This window comes from Hyla sarda, chromosome 9 (assembly GCF_029499605.1).
Source record: "Hyla sarda isolate aHylSar1 chromosome 9, aHylSar1.hap1, whole genome shotgun sequence".
Taxonomy (NCBI): domain Eukaryota; kingdom Metazoa; phylum Chordata; class Amphibia; order Anura; family Hylidae; genus Hyla; species Hyla sarda.
The window spans coordinates 66451799-66458047 of NC_079197.1; positions in this window are offsets into that span (position 1 = coordinate 66451799).

Sequence of the window (6249 nt, forward strand, 5' to 3'; positions counted from 1 at the left end):
ATTTCCAGAATGATGATTCAGAGCATAGGGTTTGGGGTGAGCATCATTTTTACTTTTGGCTATACTCTGGGTCATCATTCTGGAAAAATAATTGGCATATCAGTAGTAAAATTGCAATTTTCAGTTTCCCCAAACTACACTTCATTCATTCCTGGAAAATAAATTTAGGAAACACCCGTCTGTTCCAAATGACCACTTTTCCCCTATACACCCTCCCTAGGGGTGTACTGTTTTTAATAGACTCACATGTGGGTGTTCTTTTCTTGTATTTTCCTCTGAATGTATGTAACTACAGATGAGCGAATTTTGGAAAAATTTGATTCAGCCGATTTGCCGAATTTTCCGAAAAAAATTCAGTTCAGTCCGAATTTATTTGCAGCGAATCTCTATTAAAAACAGCTATTTCTGGGCTACAGAGAGCCTCAATAGGGGTGTAGAACACTTTGCCTTGTCGTAACACACATAGGGTCACACACATGCTGTGTCAGTGAAATAATACTGTTGTTCAGTATGACATGCAGATAACAGGCATTGCTATTAGAATCACTGCCGCAGAGCATCTGAATGTGACAGCAGGGATTTTTTAAATGTAATTTTTATTAAAATTTATTTTAATTTATGAAAAACCTTTAAATCCTTTTTTGAAGACCCATTCTGGTGAGCATCGAGTTGTCGGCCCGCCGTGAGGTGAGCTACCATCTGTTCTAGCCCCTGCCTCTCAGGGCCCCAACGCCCCCCCCCCCCCAGCTGTCTTACTCTGTGTGGAGTTGCAAATATTTCATTCAATCAGTTATGGTTACAGGTATGTCATCATTCATCTCTTGAACAACTACCACCATCATTTGTTCTCACCACTGCTTATGTGTTTAGCTGCATTTAAATAATCAACCTGGTATGCCACTCATCCTGTGAATGTGTACTCCCATTCCCCCATTATTGTATTGTCATGTATATTTATTACTGTTATCTGGCAAGTGTTTCTATTTTGTTTGATCACAATTTATTTCCCCTGAGTGATCCCAAACTGTTAATTTTTTCTTAACTTTCTTCCCCAAATTTTATTGCTCCCCACCCTTTTTCACACCTGATTGCACTCCTCTGCCAATTTTTTGGCTTACCCTAGCACTATATATTAGAGGCCATAGGTCTTTTAGGCCTTAGGTCTGGAGACATTCAAATATGCCATCTAAAGTGCTTCTTAAGTGTGACATCAAGAATTATACCAGAATTGAACCAGAAGGGAACAAAAGGGAACTAACTCAACATCATAACTACAAAAGTAAGTCAACCAAAGAATAAGTTGGCCAGCACTATTGATTCCAAACTATTATATGGACCTGGCTTACAGGGGCAGGCTGCTGTGCTAAATATACATCAACACCTGTATATTTAGTACAATGAAAAAGAGGTAGCGTGCACTCACCACAGGTAAACAGCTGCAGGCCCAAGGTCCGGGATCACCGCGGCATAGACGAAGACGGTAAGGGGCGCTCAGAGGCTACGCCGGCTGTTTCGGACGTAGGAACGTCCTTCTTCCGGCCTCAACGTTCACGTCATAGCGTTGCCCTTTTATGGAAGTCCGTGAGTAACGGGAGTAACCATAGAAACATGTAAACTATGGGTAAACGTGTGGATCAAAAAGGAAGGTCCAGAAAAGCGGAAGGGAAATGAAGAAATAGGCTCCGTTGCCAGATAATAGAAAAGAGAGCTATTGATGTGAACTATACATTAATAGTGTAAACTATAATAAAAGTATAGACTTCAAAAGCAGCGAGTTGCTAAACCCAAGAAGTGGACAGAATAATAAGTAAATGGTGATTGAACAAATGACAATAAAGAAGGTAGGAAAACAAAAATGTGTATGATAAAATATCTAAATATGACAAGGTGCAGATAAAGACTAGTGTTATTAACTTAAGAAGGGAGACATGTCGAGCCGCTCATTCAGCCCAGCCGGGCCCTGAGCGTTACATCTGAGAATATAACGTGCTTCACATTGGAGAAGAATATTTTCTCTATCTACTCCTTGTTTAAGGACTGGAATTTTTTCAATTCCACCAAAACGTAAAACATCTGCATCGTTGTTGTGCATTTCGTGCAGATGTTTAGCTAAACGTGGAGGACCTGTTCCTTTAGAGAGCGTATATTTATGTTCGCGAAACCTAGCACAGAGTTGTCTCTTGGTTTTTCCTATATAATATCTGTTACAAGGGCAGATTATGTAATAGACGACAAAAGTGGTTTTACATGTAATTAGTTGTCTAACAGAAATAGAATAGCCGCCGAGGATAAGATGTTTGGCTCCTGTGTTGAATTTGCAAAATTTGCAGGATCCACAGCGATGGTTGCCTACTGGGGAAAGGTTCTGTAACCAAGATTCATTGAGGGGTGAAGTATGTTGCTTGAGTTTCTCACCAATAGTTTGATTCTTCCGGTAGGTAATTAACGGACATAAAGCTGTGACTTGTCTCAAGTCTTCATCAGTAGACAATATATGCCAATGGCGTCTGATGGTGGAATTTATAGCATCGTTCATTTGAGTATTCTTAAATGAAAAAGTAAATCTACGTACTGTATCTTGATTCGTGTTTTTCTTAGATTTTTTGTACTGTATCAAATCGTTTCTGTTCATTTCTTCAACTTTATTGAACGCTGTCTGGATGATATTAACAGGGTATCCGCGAGCCAACAGACGTTTTTTTAGATCTTCTGCTTGCGCTAAATAAGAGTCATGTTCACTATTTAGCCTTTTTAGACGCAAGAATTGACTAAAAGGAATAGCACGCTTAGTGTGTGCAGGGTGTGAACTCTTAAAATGAAGTAGACTGTTACGGGCTATTGCTTTTCTATAGCCTTCTGTGTGCAGGCCTTGAGGTGTTTTGATGATCCTGATATCAAGGTAGTTCAGATGATTTTGACAGAAGACGGATGTAAACCGCATATTCATTGTGTTAGTGTTTAGATAGCTAACAAAGCTATTAAAGTGGTCCTCGGATCCTTCCCATAGGAGTAGCACGTCGTCTATATAGCGCTTGTATCCTTTAATGTTGCTAACATAGATGTTATTAGTAGAGAATATATATTTATGTTCGAATACCGCAAGAAAAATATTCGCGAAAGTACAGGAGACCGATGTACCCATTGCAGTTCCTGTCCTTTGGCGGAACCACTGGTTCTCATATTGGAAATAATTATTCTCTAGAATAATGGTTATTGCTTCAGATATGAAATTGATGAAAGTAGGAGATTTTCCTGCTTGACTGAGGAAGAACCTGACAGCCTGCACACCCGCACCAATAGGGATGCGAGTGTACAGGCTCTCAACGTCTATACTAGTAAGCTGGTAGTGGTTAGTCCAGGTGACTGTATGTAAATATTGAAGGACGTCGCCGGAATCTTTTAAATATGAAGGAATGGAGGGTAGAAGGGGCCGTAATAACCACTCTATATATTTTGACAGATATTCAGTCGCGGAGCCGATCCCCGCGACGATAGGTCGTCCGGGGGGGTCGGTCCGCGACTTATGAATCTTCGGCAAAATATACCATTTAGGTTTCTTAGGTGCGACGGGTATATTTAGCCCAGCAGCCTGCACCTATAAGCCAGGTCCATATAATAGTTTGGAATCAATAGTGCTGGCAAACTTATTCTTTGGCTGTATTACACATACGGGGGAGTGGCTATCTCCATGTTGGCTTTTGCACCCCACCCACCTCTATCAGGTGTATATAAGGTGCCTTGGATGTTTCAGATCCTGCAATGCCTGCTGAACTGTTCACACAGAGGCATATTCATAGTGTAGGATCCGTCCCAAAATATGGTCACCTTACCGTGGTGGGACGGTCCAAGCTATTTGGCCGCAAAATTTGCAAGTTAAGTACCTCACTGTTTCATAATTTCATATTTTCATTTGTTGCACTACAGCTGTATGGCTTTTCATGTTTTATCTATATACTCATGCTTCATCTATATACTCATGTTTTGTCTGTATCTTTGTGCTGGCAGTGTGCTGCTGTATTCTCCTGTTGCTGTACAAAAGTAAGTCACACTTTTTCAGAAAAATAACAAAAAACAAACATGCACTCACTTATTACTTACATCATTGCGATACATTTTCTCTTATATCCACCACCGATTTCTCCGGTGGACTCTATATACATCTGTCCATGCCTCCTTCCCTCACCTATGTATTGCTCGCATGCACTGCTCACCATCATAAACCACCCGAAGTCACCTCATTCCATGGTGCAGCACAGAAGTCGCTCCATCACTACACCCAGCCATCTGCTCTCCCTCTTCCTTCTTCTGCTTTTAGCTGCTGGGGACATTGCTCCTATCCCTGGCCCACCTTTCACTAATATTTGCTCTACACTACCTGCCTCTGGCGGAACCACTACAAACTGTAACTGCGCCCATCTAAACTCTCGATCTGTGTGCACAGGCCCGTCGCTACAGGACAGGTAAACCAAGCAATTGCTTGGGGCCCCGAGCTGGCTGGGGGCCCCTGAGCACAGCCAGTGCTTGCCCATCCTGTAGCGATTAACAATCCTGCTCTTGGAGTTTGTGCTTTGGGCCCCAGGCACCCAGACAAACAAGAGGGCCCCCTAATGTCTGACATTTTTTTTAAAATAAACTAATTTGCAGCTTTGGAGTTCTTCTCACCTTACCACAATCACGCTCCCCCCACCCCCGCTGCACTTGGTATCTTCCCTCAGCCCGGACTCTTCTCTCAGCCTTCAGCCATCTGACAAGGAGGAGGGGGAGGAGAGAGCTGTGAGGAAAGGAGAGCACCGCAGAGGCTGTACAACATGGGGCCTGACTACAGTAGGTGTCCCTATATATATATATATATATATATATATATATATGTGTGTATAAGCATGTGTGTGTGGATATATAAGTTTGTGTACATATGTGTATGTCTATGTACTGTGCCTGTGTGTGTGTGTGTTACTACTGTGGATTACTATGTTGAAAGCCTAATTGGCTGCATTTGTGGGAGTGGCGTGGGGTATAAAACCACACCTCTCCCACAGGTAGGGGCGTGTGTATCATTGGCAATAGTTCTCTTGTAGGCTGCTGTATTAGGTCTCACGTTCCTGGAGAGTTAGTTGGTGGTTTCTGTGTCGGTCCTATCCCCCGTCCTCTACGAGGTTTTTCAGGTAAGCGCCGGTTCCCGGCCTCTATGTGTCCTGTTTATGCAACCCCACTGCTCCCTGTCTACGTTGTTCTGGGGCAGGGTACTGCTCTCCTCGCCAGGGCCGCCCTCCCCCCACGTTCCTGGGCCCTCCCGTCGGCTTTGCTGCCGCTCCCGGGAGTCCAACAACAGGGCTCCGCCTCTACCTGGTTCTCCTTCGGCCTGGTGGCGCCGCTGGCCCGGGGCGGGGAGACGTCATCGTGCTGGTCCCGCTGCTCCGTTCCCTCACGCCGCTCGCTGGCTCCGGTCGGCGGCGTGGCTGGGGGGGCGGGGTTTCGCGGCGCCAGCGGATGGCGTCACTCCCCTGGCGCCGCCTCGCGTCACTCACCGAGGGGAGGCCAACACGGGCGCTGATCGGTGTATCTGTCCTGTCGGGCCTCGCGCTCCTTCCCCTCTCCGGTCTCCCGGCGTGTCCTAGACATGGCAGGGAGACAGGAGGGGCAGGGCTCCGGGGTCACGGTGGGCGGGGCATGCGCCCCGGGCCCAGGGAAAAATAGATATATACATGTATAATGTACATAAAGGGGAGGAGTTTTGTTTTGGGGTATTGCTGCATATGGGGGTCTCCCCTGGGAGACAGGGCATGTAAAAGACTATAAAACAAGAGGGAAAAGGCATGCATGCACTCTCCTGGGGCAGCACATAAAAAATCCAGGGTGCCACTTCTCGCCTTGGCCACCTGCACAGGGCCTCAGTGAGTTCAGTGAGCGCAGGGCTTCACGCCCACTCAAAACACCGGTCTCCATGGTCTCCATAGCAACGGGCCCACGACTCATGCATGCTCCACGTTGTTGCTCAGTTCCCATGGCTACCAGACATCACCAGTGGCTCCCTTCAGCTCAAGGCAGGGAGAGAATTGCGTACTCACACTGTACCACTCGTAATTTCCATTTTCACGGTTGCTACTGGAGACCGCACTATCTACTATGCTTCCAAAATGTCATTTCTGTGATTTCTTTCCCCCCTCAGGTTTGTCTAGTTGGTGGTCGGTGATTAGGTTCCCTTCTAAACGTTTTCCTCTCAGCTTGCAGCTCGAGGTACAAAAAAAATAA